This window comes from Gadus chalcogrammus, chromosome 15, assembly GCF_026213295.1.
Source record: "Gadus chalcogrammus isolate NIFS_2021 chromosome 15, NIFS_Gcha_1.0, whole genome shotgun sequence".
Classification (NCBI taxonomy): Eukaryota; Metazoa; Chordata; class Actinopteri; order Gadiformes; family Gadidae; genus Gadus; species Gadus chalcogrammus.
Genome location: NC_079426.1, coordinates 25,715,536 through 25,735,168, shown reverse-complemented (window position 1 = coordinate 25,735,168; position 19,633 = coordinate 25,715,536). Strand labels below are relative to the sequence as shown.

Here is a 19,633-nt window from a genome sequence, read left to right as displayed (position 1 = left end):
CATATCCCGGAAGGCCTCCTTCTTCAATCGGACGGCTTCCCTGACCACCGGTGTCCACCACGGTGTCCGAGGGTTACCGCCCCTTGAGGAGCCTAAGACCCTGAGGCCACAGCCAGCCGCTGCATCTTCAGCAATGGAGGCTTTGAACACCGCCCACTCCGGCTCAATGCCCCCAACCTCCAGAGGAATACCAGAAGAAGTCAGCCGGAGGTGTGAGTTGAAGATACCTAGGACGGGGGCCTCCTCCAGACGTTCCCAATTCACCCGCACTACTCGTTTGGGCTTACCAGGTCCATCCGGAAATTTCCCCCATTCACTGATCCAACTCACCACCAGATGGTGGTCGGGGACAGCTCCGCCCCTCTCTTAACCCGAGTGTCCAGAACATGCGGCCTCAGATCAGATGACACGATCACGAAATCGATCATCGATCTTCGGCCTACGATACTCCGGTACCAGGTACACTTATGAGCACCGTTATGTTCGAACATGGTGTTCGGTATGGATAATCCATGACTAGCACAGAAGTCCAATAACAAACGACCGCTCGGGTTATTGCGATGATCCAGAACATAAAAAGAGTACAGGGCAGAAGCAGTATAAGACAATATATGAAAAGAAACCATGAATCTACAAACTAATAAACAGATAATCCTTAAAGTAAGAGAGGTCAAAATGTTGGTAGACATTTAAGTTAGAAATGACGGACAGTTTACATTATGATATCAATGCATTAGTGACCATCTGATGTAAATATGTAAACACAGAGCCATCCTTTCACTGTTCTCCTCCATCCATTGATCATTCTGGTTCCTCCTCTTCATGCCTGAACCCTCTGTGCGGCCCCTTCCTCCCTCTTTCTCTCCTTACCAGTGCTGACGGGGACTTTGCCATCATCCATGAGACCAAGGTTCTTCTGGAGCACACCGGGCAGATCACCTGGAACCCGCCCGCCATCTTCAAGAGCTACTGTGAGATCATCGTGCTGCATTTCCCCTTCGACCTGCAGAACTGCAGCATGAAGCTGGGCACCTGGTCCTACGACGGCACGCTTGTGGTCATCAACCCGGTGAGTAACCCGATGGGGGCACTTGTACACACAGGCACAAACACACACACACGCAGACATACTCGAATCCATGCGCAGTGAAGCAATCTACGAACAAACACACACACGCACACACACAATCACCCTCAAACCGCACACACACACAAACACACACAAACAAAAAAACACACAAACACACACATGTTCACACTCTCACAAACACAGACACAGACACACAAACATACACACACGTTCGCACACACACACACACACACACACACTGTGGCATCCCGCCACGGAAACCTCGGCCTGGACGGGCCCGGGGTACTGTTAAGGACTGGGTATACCAACCCCACCCACCAGCCGGCGACGAAGAGCAGCCCTTTCGGCTCCCCAATCAGGGTGATTGGGGGACACCTGGCCGAAAGCGGAGGAGCCATTTTAAAAGGAGGCACAGCACAGCACAGCACGGGTCGGGTGCAGGAAGGAAGGGCTCGTGGCAGCGAGAGAGCCTAGAGGCCCACGGAGGCCCTAGAGACCGCGACTCCTTCCTTGTTTGATTGATTTAAGTTGATTGTTGAATAAATGCCTGAAATGGCGTTAACCCTCGATAAACGTGTCGTTTATACCTGGAACCCGGCTCATTCAAGGAGCGGGTTACCACACTTGGTGGAGAATGCAGGCACCTTGAAGGTCCCACTACGGCTCTCCGGTACCGCCGCCGCCGCCGCAAGAGACGCCGCCGCCGCCGCAAGGGACGCCGCCGCCGCAGCCGCAAGGGACGTCGCCGCCGCCGCCAGAGACGTCGCCGCTGCCGCAAGAGACGTCGCCGCTGCCGCAAGAGACGCCGCCGCCGCCGAAAGGGACGCCGCCGCCGCCGCAAGGGACGCCGCCGCCGGCGCAAGGGACGCCGCCGGCGCAAGGGACGCCGCCGCAGCGCGAGACGAGGCCGCAGCGCGAGACCGGGACGTGACAGTGCCGTCGGCCTACGCGGACGTGGGGACGGGCCGGCCCTGCATGCTGGTGACATGTTGGGCAAAGGGAGCGTCTGGGTGCCCAACCGTACCTGCGAGAGTGATGACCAAACAGACGCAGGCCATAGTGGACACTGGCAGCATGGTCACCCTCCTCCGGCCCGACCTGGCGGTGGGAAGGGAAGGGTCACCCATGGAGGTGACATGCGTACACGGGGACACACGAACTTATGAGACCTGCCACATGGTCGTCCGGACACCACAGGGGGTGTTTACGGCTAGGGCAGGGGTCGTGCCACACCTGCCGGTGCCGTTCCTAATTGGGAGGGATTGCCCGATATTCCGTCGGCTTTGGGACCCGGCACTAGAGTCCCGGGGCAGGAGAGATGCGGTCGCCGCCGCGGCAGGAGAGGCAGCCGCCGCCGGCGCAGCGGGAGACGAGGCGGCGGGAGACGAGGCGGCGGGAGACGAGGCGGCGGGAGACGAGGCGGCGGGAGACGAGGCGGCGGGAGACGAAGCGGCGGGAGACGAAGCGGCCGGAGACGAAGCGGCCGGAGACGACGCTGCCGGAGACGACGCTGCCGGAGACGACGCGGCCGGAGACGACGCAGCCGACGCGAGGGACGCAGCCGGCGCCGCAGGAGACACCCGGCCCCGGCGAGACACCATCCTGGGCGGGTCCCTCGGCTACCTGGGGCTTGGACAAAGGGTGGAGGAGTGTGGCATCCCGCCACGGAAACCTCGGCCTGGACGGGCCCGGGGTACTGTTAAGGACTGGGTATACAACCCCCACCCACCAGCCGGCGACGAAGAGCAGCCCTTTCGGCTCCCCAATCAGGGTGATTGGGGGACACCTGGCCGAAAGCGGAGGAGCCATTTTAAAAGGAGGCACAGCACAGCACAGCACGGGTCGGGTGCAGGAAGGAAGGGCTCGTGGCAGCGAGAGAGCCTAGAGGCCCACGGAGGCCCTAGAGACCGCGACTCCTTCCTTGTTTGATTGATTTAAGTTGATTGTTGAATAAATGCCTGAAATGGCGTTAACCCTCGATAAACGTGTCGTTTATACCTGGAACCCGGCTCATTCAAGGAGCGGGTTACCACAACACACACACACACACACACACTCACACTCACACTCACACTCTCTCACACACACACACACACACTAAGGGATGGAGATGGCCTAGTCTCTCCAGCCCCCTATAGGATGTGCAACTGTCTCAAATATACCTTACTCGTCCCAAACTATGAATGTGCATCAGGTCTATTTACTTTGTAGTGTTTTCCTTGCTCTTTACTGTGGTTTGTTGGTCCCAGCTTGTGTAACGGTAGCTGTGAGCCAGTGCAGAGAACACTGCACTCTAAGTACATGCTGAGGAGTAATTCCACTGGGACTCTTTATAATGCAAAGGTACAACATTAATTAACATTAGTTCATGCACTTAGAAGTATTAGCTAACATAACTGACTAATGGTGTTCATGTTAACTAATTAAGTGACCCTTTAAGGTACCTAAAGCGCTTTTACATAGTATTTACATAGACTTCATCCACTACCAGTATGTGTAACCCAGTATGACCACCACACACTGGTCACAGTGGAGGGGTGAGGAATGAGGCTATCCAATCAGAGGTTAAGGGATGATTAGTTGGTACAAGAGCCAGGACACCAGGGTTAGCCCTCCTCCTCTTGTGATGAGTATCAAGGGATGTTTAGTGAGCAGCAGGGGTCAGGACCTCCGTTTAAGCTCTTATTGAAAAAGGTGCGCTTCCCAAAGATACAGCTGCCCTCTGTCCTAGGGATGAGCATTCCCGGGTCCTTCTCTGTATGGTGACATGAGGCCAGAGGTAGGAGCCCTCCCTATTCCTTCTTTGTGGTGATATGAGGCCAGAGGTAGGAACACCCCCTAGTCCTTCTCTTTCCAGAATGATGAGCAATCCCTAGTCCTTCTCTGTATGGTGATATGAGAGGAAGGAGCACTCCCTAGTCCTTCTCTGTCCAGAGGGAGGAGCACTCCCTAGTCCTTCAATGTATGGTGATATGAGAGGGAGGAGCACTCCCTAGTCCTATTCTGTCCAGAGGGAGGAGCACTCCCTAGTCCTTCTCTTTCCAGAGTGGTAGGCTTTATTTATTAGGCTGTAAAATGCACCGTGGAAAGCTGAATTTGACATAAATTTAAATCATTCCTGTGATGAGGTTTAGTTGTTACCCTTTGACCGTCCATTAAACGTTGATTGCACTAAAGAGATCTTATGTATGGAGTAGTTTGCCCGCTATGGGCTACTGTTGCGTATTCTTGAAGAAAGTAGTCCAATCCCGGGTTGCTTTTAACTCACTTTATTCGTTATAAAGTCGGCATGTTTCGGTATGGTAACTGAAGCTTAAGGGAGGGAATTGTATCTAACGCGTGTGAGAGGAAAATACCGTGATCTACTTCAAGCCCCCCGAGCTTAGGCCCGGGTGGCTTTCTGCGCCGTCTACCTATTGATCTCTGCCTCTGGAGTTCGAAATCACCCGCTAGAGAGGACGTCAAGTAGGCGTGGCCTAGTGGGCGTGGCCGGGCTGACAATGGCTTCGGCTTCTTCACCTAACTAAAGATGATGCCTTCTGTGGTGGAGAAGCCTTCAATAAGGTCTTGCTTGCATGTGAGGGTAATGCAGCTTCTTAAAATACTTAACAATCCCTCCTTGGTCATCTCAGATGACCATACAATAATATTTTAAATCATAAACACCATTTACCACACTGATAACATAGTCAAAGTAGGATAAATCATCAACACCATCAACCGTGTGGGAACAACTCTATCGAATAGAGAAAAACCACTACGCGTCCCCATAATATTGAAACGGTATTCACATTGTGGGTCTCATAGGAAATACAGGTCATTATTTAACAATACAACAATGAACTTATATCTTGTTATCATACAATCATATGGTCAAACAACACACAAACAAAAGTATCCATAGAAATCCTTAGCTAATACCCTTCGGTTATGTGCTACAAGGTCATACAATTTTCAACATGTGCAAAAGTAAAGTAAAAATTGGTAGTCATAATACAATTTAAAAAATTCCAAAATGATTGATAGGCTAGCAGGGATTTGGGTGGTTCAGGTGATCTTTGTGTATTGGTGCGCTGTTGCATGTGGGTGGTTTTGGGCGTTGTTATTATCGTAGCCATTGTTTCTTCTGTCGCCGTCGGGCCTGTAATTCATGAACCCAAGACTCGTCCCTCCTTGTCAAGGGCTCAGCTCACAAAGAGGTTACTTTTACATCATGGGAGCCTCCAAACAGGTTCTCCATCGTCGTCGTGTCAGCAACAGGTGGCCTGTAAACAACCGTCTCAAAGAAGATCAACAATACCATTATCAATGCAGCGATACAGAAATAACGGGTTGCACTCGCAACCAAACAATACTATATAATAACAAACACAACTCGTCTTGGTGGTTCAAAATTTGTTATTCAAGTAAATCCGGGATATTGATTATCTTATATACTGGCGCTTCTACTAGAATAGTATAGGTGTTGACTATTCTACATATTACAGCTGGATAGGGTCGGGCCCCTCAGGTGAGGTCTTGTCCACTTTCATCGGATCATATCTGATCCCCATGTAAGCCTGAATGGCGCTTGGCGCTTCTGTAGCGCCCACTGCTGTGGTGATCAGCAGATGCAGTAGCCCTCGTGCGCAGGGAATACAACGGCAGCCGGTGACAATTAACACGGTCTCTGCATTTATTCCCGCGACGGGCACTTACTGGATCATGCCTTTCCACCTCCCAAACATATTCTCCAGCCATCCTGTGAAAGGGTCATTAATGCCGGAGTTCTCTGCCAATTCTAACCTGAGGGATTGTAATCATGCTAGCGCCCTGGCCACCAACCCAACCGGAGCTGTGTTATTGGGGATAAAAGTACAACATGAAATGTTGTGCCTATCATCGCATACACCCCTCCTTGCTCTGTCAATAACATATCCATACCTTATATATTCCTTTAACCTTATTCGTGGAAAACTGTATGAACTGTTGCTGATTATGATATGTTGTTTATACAAACAATATTTTTCTAATGGTGGACAACCAAAACAGAACCGATTCAAGTCCTGCTGTTATTTGATCTCCTCATGTGACTGTTAGTCCTTGCTCGGCGGTGGTAGTTTGTAGGCTCTGTGGGTGTGTCTGCATCTGGTTCTGGAACTTTTGTTTCTATTGCAGAAATACAAAGTCATGTACAGCAGTTAGTTGTTCAAAAACATATTTCCATTAATTCTAATTTTAATTGTTTTACAGTATCTACTTTGATTTAATTTCACACTACATCCCTCCTTGCGCATTGCTTCAGCCATGCGCATTGAATGACAACCAAACCTAACAACGCCGTAGTGCAACCAAGTTGCTATAACCAAAAATATGTAAAAGGGAAATAACAATGTTAAAATTTGCATGTTCAATATCACTTCTGTGTTAACCGTATCTCATAATAACAGTTACCTTCATCATACTACCCGATTGTCCTACACTAACTATGTATATTGGATGACCTAATCTTCATTTATTCTACCTATTGCTCGCATTTGATGTTGTCCACACTTTGATTCACTCCTATGTACATAGCATACCACATCAAACGTGCATACGCCTTATTCTCTGCACAACATCCTATTGCGCCACCTTTTGCATACCACATCAAACGTGCATATGTCTTAGCAAAGTGAAGTAAAGTAAAACCCAGTTTTATCTTTACTTATTTTATAGCTATACATGTCCCGGACACGTTCATTACTTTTTCCAAAACAGTTTTTTTTAGCTACGCAGGTCCCAGACCTAACTATACCATAACATGAACAGTATTTATTATTATAATTATCTAGTTTTTTGTTGGTCAACATCAAATCGATACATTAATTCAACCTTCTGACTTACTGACTAACTTGATTTCTCACCGTGTGAGCCCGTGATTGACAACTCTCCCGGGGCCTCCCCATGAGCCCCACCGCCACCACTCCCCGTGTGAGCCCGCGATTGTTAACTCTCCCGGAGCCTCCCATTGAGCTCCACCGTTACCACCTCAGAACACTGCAGGAACGATTAGTCGATCAACGCGTGGCTCGGAGGCTCCGAAGGAGTGCCACAATCCTACGTCTTGACACCTGGTGCAGTCGACGTGTGGCTCGGGGGCTCCCAGGAAGTGCCACAATCCTACGTCTGACACCTGGTGAATCTTGAGCTAGGTCAATCAATACCGTCTAAACTAGGTAGAATAAAGAGTCATCTAAACTTACAACAATTATGCACATCTTGGTATTAAATATATGGTGATATTCTATAAACAAAACAAAAACTGAACCTAAAAGAAAAATTCAGAAGTTATCGGTTGAAACAAATGTTATTGTAATTGAACTACAGCAGTTGAGCTAACTCCCGCCTTGTGCACCGGTTAAAACCATGAATGCCGGGCATCCATCACTGCTTGGGTTGCAAAGGCCTGAAGAGGAAGAACAAATTGACTACAAATGTGAACATTTACAGATCGTTTAAACTATTAATGTTGGTGAATCAAAAAACATTATATATATATTCGTATGTCACAAAGTACATCTCAATACTGTTAAATTACTAAGCTTGTGTCCTCTAGCCATGCCAGTGCTTCACTGTTCAGGGTAGACAGTGCCTGGACACCAGGGCACTGGTAGTTGGTGCAGCCGTTTATGATGTGATCAGCCATTTGCTCTGGGGCTCCACAGGGGCAGTCAGGGGCAACACAAAGGTTCATCCTGTGCATGTTGGCTCTGAAGCGTCCATGTCCTGTCCGGCATCTGTTAAGTCGTACCCAGGATTTTCAGTTGAGGTTGTGTCCTGCAGGCCTTGTGGACGGTGTTTCGATGTAGCCATGTAGCTTGGTGTTGGCTTGGCCCCACTGTTTGGTCCATTGTGTGATGGTCCAGGACCCAGGTGGCTGGCCATTTGCCTCATGCAGCAGGCCCCGGAGTCTTGCAGAGATTGGTTCCCTCGACGGTAGGCGTGGTGGTGGGTCGTTTGAGTTGATGTCGTGGTGGAGTAGGTGGCTGGCTCTGCGTTGAGCTCTCTGTGCAAGGTTAAGGCAGGCTGCTTCACGACGGATTGCTGGTGGTGGGATTCCCCTGAGGATTGGTAAGTATGAGATTGGTGTAGATTTTATGCATCCTGAAACTATCCGCATGCTGTGGTTGAGGGCTGTGTCAAGCTTGGAGGTGTGAGTGGATTTGCACCAAATAGGTGCACAGTATTCTGCTGTTGAGTAGGCCAGTGCTAGAGTAGCAGTCCGGAGTACAGGGAAACTTGCTCCCCACGAGGTTCCGCAGAGACGGTGAATGAGGCAGTTTCTTGCTTCCACCTTGGCTCTGACTTGCTGGAGGTGTTGTTTATAGGTTAGGGTTCTATCCAGAGTAACACCCAAGTATTTTGGGGACTTTTCAAATGGGATGATGTTTCCTGCACATTTGACTTCTTGTTGGATGTTGGCTAGTCGGTTGGCAAGATGGAAGGTGCTGCTGACAGTTTTGGTTTCATTCATTTTCAGTCGCCAGTTGATAAAGTATTTGTTCAGATTAGTAAGATCATCAGTTAAGGTGTCATTTAGTGAGCTAAAGGAAGTTCCGGTAGTTAGGAGTGCGATGTCGTCTGCATAGGTGTATTTTTTGCTGCTTGTTTTTGGTAAATCCGAGGTATAGATGTTCAAGCAGATTGGAGCTAGAACAGATCCCTGGGGCACGCCATTCTTTAGCATTTTCTTTTTGGTTTTTTGATGGTCGATGTGCAGTGTGAAGCTTCTGTTTGTCGTCATCTGCATGATACGTTTTACCATGTGTTTGCTTGGTATTGTTTGTAGCAGCATCAAGGCAAGGCCACGATGCCATATGGTGTCGTATGCAGCACTCAGGTCTACAAATACTGCACCAGCCTTTTCTTTGCATTGAAATGCAGTTGTGATATCCTCAGTAAGTCGGGCAACTTGGTCAGTGGTAGAGTAGCCTTTTCTGAAACCGGCTTGTTCCTTAGGGAGGTTCTCATCAACGGTGTCAAAGATGCGGTTGAGGATCAGTCTTTCAAGGAGTTTGAAGCTGATGCAGAGTAGGCTAATTGGTCGGTAGCTTTTTGGATCTTCAGCTGGTTTGTTTGGTTTGAGTATGGCAACTATTTTGGCGGTGCGCCAGATCTTTGGGATCTTCACTGTCCTGAGACACGTGTTGAAAAAGTTCTTCAGCCATAGTAGGGTCAATTCTGGGAGGTGTTGGAAGAATTCTGGGTGCACGGAGTCTGGTCCTGGAGCTTTGTTTTGTTTGAGTGTGGCAATGGCTGCTTTGACCTCAGCCATGGAGAAGTCAGAGCACAGATCTTGGTCAGCTGATGGTGCGTTCCATGCTTCTTTCAAGTGTCTATTGATCTTGAAGGTAAAGTCTTTGTTTGGTGTATTGAACTTCCCATTATTTATCAGGTATTTAGCTATGTCATTGGCCTTAACTGGAGCTTGTGAGGTGAAAGGTTTGACATTTCCAATTAGCCTGTTCAGTTTGCTCCACGTTTGTCTGCTGGAGTGTGTGAAGTTAATATCTTCAGTTTCTTCTATCCATTTCTCTCTGCGTCGGTTGTCAAGATGGTTGAGGAGAGTGGTGGCAGCTTCTTGGGATTCCTCGTAGGAGGTTGCATTGTCATGGAGAAGAGCATATGTTTCACATTCTTCATCCCAGCCAGGAACATATACTCTGCGGTGGCCACGAGGTATGCTTGCTTTTGCTGCGTTTATGACGGAGTTGCTAAAGTGCTTGTAGGTAGTATCTTGGTCTTGTTCTGCTAGGTCTAGGGGGGTGTTTGTTAAGTTCTTCTCTGAAAATGTCCCAGTTTAATTTTTTTAAATTCCATTCCAGACTGTGGCATTGATGTAGTTGGAGTTACAAGAGCTGGGTGGGTAATGAGAGAAGGTCTATGCTGTGAGCGTGGGAACTTACTGATAACAGTACGCTGTGCTGTAGAGCGATCTTGGGAGCTGCAGAAGGCCAGGTCAGGGTTGGTGCCGGTTTGCCATCGGCCAGAGGTAAAGGAGCATGGTTGTTTGCTGTCGTAGAGGAGTGTTAAGTTGTTGGTGGATGCCCAGTTTGCAAGTGCTTCTCCGTCTGGTGTTGTGTATTTGTAACCCCATTGTTCGTTTTGGCAGTTAAAGTCGCCAGAGTAGATAACAGGATGGTGGTAGGCCGGCAGGTTGGAGAAACTTGTTTTTGGTGATTTGTATACATTTACCACTGTGGTATCTCCGATTGATACAGCAATCCATTGTTGATTGCTGCTATGCGAGGAATCCAGTATGGAGTAGGTGTGTCCATTTTTCACTAGCGTGGCTATTCCATGATGTTGAGAGTGAATTGAAGCTGCAAGGTGGTAGCCGTAGATCTTAATCTCCTTGTCCTCCTTAGTGTGGGTTTCTTGTAGAAGGAGGACTTCGGCTGAGTGCTTTGTAGCAAGGCGTTCAATCACTTCACATTTGGAACGTGTAAGTCCTTCAACGTTGAGCTGTAGGATACAGGGGCCCGTAGTCTCTTAGATTCTATGGCTGGGTTGCTTAGTCATTGCAGGTACGAGATGTCGGGACTGGTTTATGAGCAGTTAGCCGTCAGAGACGTTGTCCAGGGAACACCACGTGGAGGTAGCTCATATCGTTCCCTCAACATTGATTACAACCTACACAAATATTTGCGTGTTTTGCCGATATCAACTATGGACCGGCTCCCTGTATTTCAGCACCCAGACACACAGACCCTCAAATATACAAACACATACTAAATTTACAATCTGGTTCCAACACATTATCAGATGTCTAGGTTGGGAGGGAGCAAGGGTAAGAAAGAACAATAAGAAAATAACTTAAATTTAACTAACAATAGAGAGGCGAGTGGCCTTCTTTAAGCAATATGAATAAGGAAGGGTAGGGGAAGAGAGTGTTTGCAGGGACAAAGGGTGGGGAGGGGGGGATCTGACGACCAGACCTGTGGAGAAAGGGACAAAAGGATGGGGGGGGGGGGGGTACTCGTGTGTAGGGGGCCTGGAGGGGGGGCGGTGGGGACTTCACGTGTGTAGGGGGTCAGGGGGTCTTTTACGAGTGTAGGGGGCCAGGGGGTCTTTAACCTTAATAATTCATCGTCTTTAGTAACAAAATACCAACAGACTTGAACAATTAAAATGTAAGCATGCCGTTTAGGGTAACATTTAGCGGATCGGCAGACAAGATAGTATACACTCCGAACGTCCGCTATGGTGCTACTGCTTAGGAACACAGACCATGCCGGCCTCAGCGGAGAAGTGAAAGATAACTCTCGTTAATATACTATTTTGGCCCGATCTATACAGAGACCGATAGTGGAGGTTTACCTCTCAACCAGTACCAAGAACGATTGTTAACGACGAGCACTCAAAACAACTCAAGCGTAAGGAATGGGGGAGGGAGGGCCCTCAGTGTTCCTTGCAACTGTTGATCTACACGTGTTGTTATGCTAGGCCTCTGGAGCAGCACGACTGGACGGTGGCTAAAACAAACTTACACCTAAATGTTCTTATAACCAATCCTATTTCAGATTTAATCTTTAAAACAATGAGTTCTACTTACCTCAGACGTGTGTGGCCTGTTGAAGTTGTTTTAGCGTCGCGCCCGCCGGGATTCTCGGGACTTTCTTCCAAACGTCGTGGGTCACCAAATATGTTGCATATTCTTGAAGAAAGAAGTCCAATCCCGGGTTGCTTTTAACTCACTTTATTCGTTATAAAGTCGGCATGTTTCGGTATGGTAACTGAAGCTTAAGGGAGGGAATTGTATCTAACGCGTGTGAGAAGAAAATACCGTGATCTACTTCAAGCCTCCCGGGCTTGGGCCCGGGTGGCTTTCTGCGCCGTCTACCTATTGATCTCTGCCTCTGGAGCTCGAAATCACCCGCTAGAGAGGACGTCAAGTGGGCGTGGCCTAGTGGGCGTGGCCGGGGTGACAATGGCTTCGGCTTCTTCACCTAACTAAAGGTGATGCCTTCTGTGGTGGAGCAGCCTTCAATAAGGTCTTGCTCCCCTTGTGGCTATGCGAGGGTAATGCAGCTTCAAGAGATATAAATCTAGGTAACCAAAACACAAAGCTTCTTACCTTAATCGGACTATACCCTTAAAAATATAAACAGATTTAGTAATGTTGTATTTAATTTCTGCCAGGTCTGTTGGGCTAGATGCCACTTCATTCTATACATCTAAAGCTTGTGTGCCGTCCTCGGTATGTCTACTCATACCCTGACGGCCAGCTAAACTCTTTCCCAAAACACCAACTCTGCAGATGTATTTCTCACTTCCACAGGTTCATTGGAAGAACACGGGAAAAAGGTGAAACTGCAACACACGAATAAAAAGCAGAGAAATCAGAAATCTCATTTGTAATCATCTCGAACAACTAAGCAAGAATATTTACTTGTAAACAGCATTCTTTTAGGTCATTACAAAACTATTAGCGTCGTCAAATGTCCCACGTGTGACCTAACATGGTATTCGTGTAGCCGTAGTACATTTGACATCCTGGTCTCACAGGAACCCGTGAAATGACCACGGACGCTTAACTCAAAATCCGTGGGATCATCACGGAAACACGCCGATTTCCGTGATATGGGCATGGAATTTGCTCCAATGCAAGTAAATTACACTGATATTCCGGGGCCACACACGGCACGGAATTTGCTCCAATGCAAGTAAATGACACTGATATTCCGTGGCACACACACGGCACGGAATTTGCTCCAATGCAAGGAAATGACACTGATATTCCGTGGCACACACACGGGTTCCCTTTTCAATGAGCGAGTTGACCTGGCCTCACAGGGATCCGTGAAATGACTATATATATATATATATATATATATATATATCACCTAGCCCAGGGATTTCCAAAAATGACACTCTAACACAGTACATATAATACATATTGTAGTGGCGATTTTTCCTCAATAAAACAATAACAAAGCAAAATCAAACAAAGCAACGTAATCAAAATAGCCACTGAGGCACCAGGGGGGACGAACTTAAAAGAGTCAACTGTCCAGTCGTGAATTTAGATTTCTGCAGGTTTATTTTCCGATCTTCCAAGCAAACAAAACAAATGTGCAACAGTGTGAACCAGCAGCCTCACTCCTTTGTTTTAATGTTTAATTACCTATTAGGGCTGGCCCGAATGCCATTTTTCAAGCTTCGAATACTCGTTGGTTTTCCGAGCGAATATTCGAATACTCGTTCCAGAAAAAAACACCATAAAAAACAACATTAATAATCCCTATATTCTCCCTGGAACCGATTTTAACAGTATCTGCAAATTTTGTTGAATATTTAATAGCTTTTGAACGTTAATTAGTAGGCCTAAGTAGGTTGAAGTTCTTTAGTTTTTCCCCGTGAAAGCGAACAGCTGTTGTTCCGTTCCAAATCAGCTGTCCTCTGCCATCTCAACCCTTACGGGAGCTTTTCAATTCATTTCAATGCATCTTTTCAGGGAATTTGTACAATAAATCCATAACAAATACTGAATATTGATTGTCTTATGTGTCCATATTATATCCATTATATTGACCGGGTATTCCCAAGACCAGGGATGGGCAACTTTCATGATAAAGAGGGCCACATTTTTCACCATAACCATCGGAGGGCCACATGACTGCACACTTCAACTAAACGTGAGCTGAGAGAAGCTAAACAATTTTGAATTTGGTAGATATGATTTCCTGTATTCTGGTGCATTTTGGGGATGGCCACTACCTAAAAAATCATCCAGAATCATAACCTATGTACGGTATGTTAATTGAACCAACATACATAAATTTCATGTTTTCCATGCTCAAACAGCCACATGAATGGTCAGTATTTGTATCAGTGCAAAGGGCTCACATACATCATCATTCAATGAAGTCAAAAAACTGAAAAACAGTGGCCCAACATTAAGTGCAACAACTCAATGAACTCAAACCCAACAAGCAGTTGTAGTAGTTGTAGTGGCGACTAATGACTGATATCGCTTCTAAGCAAACTAGACGCATGGGTTTGCCTTCGAATTCTACTCATCTTTCTTGACCGAGTTTTCTGTAACTCGATCAATTATTATTATTCTTTTTTTTTTCATTATGTGCGGGCCTGACTGAGTGAGGATGCGGGCCGCACTGAGTGAGGACGCGGGCCGCCAGTTGCCCATCCCTGCCCAAGACGCTCACGCTCTGCAGCAAGCCAGTCACAGTTGATTGGCGCGGCGCTGTACAGCGAACGTAAACAAACAACTAAGGTTAGCATTTCGTCAAGTATTACATTTCCTCCCGAGATCCCGCTAATGTTGTGTTATAAAGTAAAGGGAAACAAGATATATATTCTTCCTCCACCTCTCTCGCTTCTCTGCTTGGTGTCGCTGACGCTTATAGTTTGCCCCCCTCGCTCTTGTAACGTCACGTACGTGGAAAAAAAACAACGAAGCTCCGAATACTGATTTAAGCTTCGAATACTAATTTTCCGAGTAGCCGTTAGCTGTAAAAATCCATAGATTAGCCGCACCGTTATATAAGCCGCAGAATCGAAAAATGGGGAAAAAAAGGCGCGGCTTATAGTCCGAAAATTCCGTTACATTATCTGCGACACTTTATTACAGCAGACACCCGACAATGGTTAATTAGGTGATATTAGAAAAGTTTCCCACGGCACACCTGACGATCTCTCGCGGCACACTCGTGTGCCACGGCACACTGGTTGAAAATCACTGAACTAGCCTATATCATGCGATTTCGTGCTCATGCGCACAACCGTTAATCTATTGAATCGTGTCCAAGAGCACGGTTGCACCTTTTTCATCTTCCACAGAACGGAATGTCGAGAGAGGGAGAGAGCGCGCAACCTGGTACCACGCCAAAGCGTGTAATAGATACGTTGGTCCACCTCGCAAGACGTGTTCAGTGTTACGCTTTGCACCAACAGGGGGCGAGATGTTCTCCCAGCATTTGGTGAAATTGTTACATAGCCTATATTTGCGGGTCAAGCAGCGAAGCTGCGAGACAACCTATTGTTTTCGTACGTTTTTAGGGTGCCAAGCCCGAAGGGCTGGAACCCTATTGTTTTTGTAAGGATTATTATTATACTTACCCCCCTAAAAGTGGGTCCACAGCCCAAACCGTAGACGGTGCAGACATGCCAATTGCATGACTAGATCCAGGTCCGTCCGGTGTACGCAGACGACAAAATCCAGACATGCCGGTCACTAGGTGGCGCTACACCAAGGATCAATTTCGCCACAAGGGGGCGCAATAAACGAGGAAATTGTAAATCTTGGCACCCTCAATAACTGCTTGCAGTTATAGTCTTATTATTTTCCTGCCATGGGAGTCTATGGCAGCCCATAGAATGCCTCGGTGAAAAGTTGTAAAATTTGGCACACTGGTTCAGGACAGGCCCATTAGCCCATGAAGATAATTTGAGGTTGCTAGCTCATCAGCTCTAGCGCCACCATCAGGTCAAAGTTGGACATGCATTCATGTTCATAACTTTCGACCCATTCGTCCAATATTCACAAACAAGATATCATTGGATTCCTTGGTCCAAGCCGAGTTCAACGCACCCTATGAGGTCAATTTGCGCCATGATGGATTCTCCGCCATCTTGGTTTATGTCAAAAACCTTCAAAATGCATCTCCTATCACATATTTTCTCCAATCATCTCGAAACTTGGCACACATGATGTTTAGGTCATGTTTGATGAAAAATATTGAATACATTTTTTAAATTCAAAACCGTTTGCCCGCTAGAGCCAATCAAATTTGACCGCCAAGTCGCCAAACAGGAAGTAAGCCGATATCTCAGCAGCCCTTTGACATATCATAACCAACCTTGGTTCATAGACCCATGACATCATCATGGGGACACCCAATGAATCTGGTGACCTTTGACCACTAGGGGGCGCTGTTATTAATGTAGAAGTGTTTTAACTCCTTTCTCTTCACATGAGTATATTTCAAACTTATTTTCCATGTCTGATGATGCTATCAGACCTCCCCATATAGCTAGTATATTATTTCTTGCAGAAATATCCGCAACAGCCAATCATATTCGACGCGAAGCCGCCAAATAGGAAGTAAGCCAATTTCTCAGCAAGCCTTTGACATATCATAACCAAACTTGATACATAGACCCATAACATCATCATGGGGACACTCAATGAATTTGGTGACCATTGACCCCTAGGGGGCGCTATAATTAATGAAGACGTGTTTTAACTCCTCTCTCTTCACATGAGTACATTTCAAACGTATTTTCAATGTCTGATGATACTGTCAGACCTCCCCATATAGCTTATAAATTATTTCTCATGGCAACATCAGAACTTGGCCGCCAAGTTGAGAGTTGTCAAAATTAGTTGTACATTTCCACAGGCCACAAATGATGTCCAATCTTCATGAAACTTGGCATATATGATCTTCAGACCAAGCTAAACAAATTCGTCAAACAGACTTGACGGCAAAGCAGCCAAACAGGAAGTAAGCCTGTTCTCAGCACTTCTTTAACATATCATAGCCAAACTTGGTACATAGACATCATTCTGGGTACATCCAAACTATTTGGTGACCTTTGACCTCAGGGGCACGTCAAACAGGAAGTGAGCTCATATCTCTGCCAGGACTTCATGCATCCAAACCAAACTTTGCTGATAGTCTTATGACCCTATCCTGATGATGCCCAAATAATTTGGTGTGATTTTAATTTTAGGGGTGCGTTGTTAGCGTTGTGGGCTATTCCAGCCCTTAGAAAGCAACTTCAATGTATTCTCATTGTGATACCCATTTGCCAATAACTTTCATTGTCTAATCATATTTATTTTTTCATGGTCATATCCAGGGCTGTAGTGGAGGGTAAACGCACGTAAACGCCGTTTACGCACCTCTGGAATTTAGGAAATAGCGTTTACGCACCTCTAAATAGCGTTTACGCACCTCAAAGTTCCCTGTGCCTTGTATCCTGCCGTTGGAATAATCGGAAATAAATTCAGCATCATTTTAAAACACCTAAGACAAGGTTTCATATTGTTGAACAAATAAACGCTGTAATCTGAATAATTTTCATCAGAGGGGTGTTCCACGAACGGAGGTTTAACAAACACTGAGTTAACGCTGAACTCTAGGTTGATTGACCCTGTGCCGACCAACCCAGAGTTTTCGGTTCCACAGCAGCGGTTATGTATTAGTTCAATCAACTCGGGGTTGGTTAACACAGGGTTGTGCGCGTCCACGCCAAACTTAAAAAGACGTGATGTATGGATCATGGAAACCCTGATCGATATGGCAAAACGGGCCGCTTATTTCAATGAAATGGAACTCCAGGTTCTCCTGGAGAGCTATGACGAGGAGAAGGACATTATCACAAGAAAAGGGAACGCTAAAACCTCTGGAACCCGGAGAACCAAAGCCTGGCAGCAGATCGCTGACCGCGTAAATGCGTTAGTTACACGTCAAAAGCATGATCCTTAATATTTGAGCCATGAATATATAAATATCCCAGTTAAGCAAGATCCTACCACATAACCCCTTTCTTCTAAAACAATATGTAGCCTACTCCGATTGCTTCCAAGCTGTTAGAGGATCAAGTATAAAAATGAAGTATAAAAAACATACAAACTAAGCTTTTCCCACCATCGTATTGGTATAAATTTAAATAAGCCATTTTTTTAAGCCAATCGTGAAAAGGCCGACAGTCGGCAGACTGGATCTGGCCCTCAAATTGTCTTGACCCCGGTGGAGGAGCTGTTAATAAACATAAATTCAGGGCGCCCTGGCATGGAGGGGGTACCTGGAGGTACCTACCACCTCAGAGAGTCATGGGCCATACCCCACACTGGTTGAATGTAGGTTTTTGTGTTTTCTTGCATTTTAGATTTTTTTTTGCCTTCGAAGTAACACATGCAAACCGTGTGCTTGCCACAGCGCATACTATTCCAAATGTTTCTTTTTTTGGTAACTGGGTAGAAAACCTAAAAGTGACAAATCATCGACTTCACAGATCAAGATGGATCAGTGCTTGTAATGAAGCCGCCGGCTACGATCGAACATTCTCCAGTGGATGCAAGTCCGTTGGGACTATTTTATACTTTATGTTGTAAATGCCTCTCGGCATAGAACTCAGACAATATTGCTCTTTGTATGATAGGAGGCCGATACAAATCTTGGATGGGTCATCTGAAACGACTGTGATGTGCTCAGCATCTCCAGCATTATAGCCATTATAGCCTATAGATAAAACTACCATTTGAAAAAAACGGAGGGCTACGCAAATAGTCTGGAGTGAACTGAAGCCAGGTCCTCGATTGGTAGTGTTGGCTATGTAAGGCTATTTAAATATATTAAAGATTTGCGCGAGAATCTATATCTCTCCACTCCAGCAAAAAGTCATCCAATATGCCAAGATGTCGAGCCGTGGTCTTATCAATCGCTCCCGGTGGATTGCACGTATAATTTGCGCTCTGATATGAGCAGTTCTTTCATCAAAAGGGCATGCCATTGTGAACACATGAAATCTGCGGTGAACGCCGGTGGAAATACCCAAAACCGGGTTATGTTTCAAACTTAACCTGCGCAAAACCTGGTCCGACCAGGTTTGATTCAGAGCATATGTTGCTATAGCAACTAACATACCGTGATCCTTTTGGAACGTAAAACCTAGGGTTACAGCAAACCCTGGGTTAACTTACCCAGTTATGTGATAAAACCGGCTTTGTGGAACACCCCACTGCGCTGTAGGCCTATGATATTATGGTCTGTGACCCTCCAATCAGTGCCTTGCGGCTGCGGCAGCGACACCAATCAGGATCCAGGAAAATATGTAAACACATGGCCCTGCGCGTTGTGGATTATCATGCCTGCCTACCTGTCATTAATTAGCCATGGATATCAGGCGATTTTTGAAGAGACCTTCGAGTGCTCCCACTCCAACAGATGCCCGAAAAATGCCTCAAGTACAAAGTAAGACTGAAGATGATCAATTCACATGAGTTGTTTTTGTGATTTATAAATCAATTTTACTTGACGAACTATTAAGTGACTACGAGCATTCAGATTGGCCAATGCGTAGTCATGCTATCCGTGTACTGCCCACGTCAAAATTAGTGAAAGTCAGTCAGAGTTTTACTATCCATATTAAACTCCGGTTTCGGCGTATCAACTTCGCTATAGCTTGGTCGCTATGTTAAAGCCTCAATTTGGAGATGTGAGGTTGGCGGTTGCAGCCGTGGACTCCGCGGCTGAACCGTGGATCGGGCGGATGACGCGACAAAAAAATATATTTTAATTAAATTCGGGCGGTTGGCCGTTAAACCAATAAAAATATAAATATTTATAAATATTTGTATTTTATATATTATAAATATTTTATTTTATTATTTATTTTCTTTAAAGTTATTTTCCCAGCAAACTGGCCTGTTCCCTAGAGGAGCAGTATGGGGAATCCAAGTTGAAACAACTTGCCCAAAGGTTCAGACTTGATGACAGAAAAATTCTTGAAGGCTATAGGGATTTTAAGGATAACTCAAGCATCATTCCA

General features: G+C 46.3%; 1 pseudogene; it reads left to right on the top strand.

Annotated features, from left to right (window-relative positions):
• Positions 1–19,633, top strand: part of LOC130404238 (acetylcholine receptor subunit alpha-like) — a 70,473-nt pseudogene that overhangs the window by 20,737 nt on the left and 30,103 nt on the right.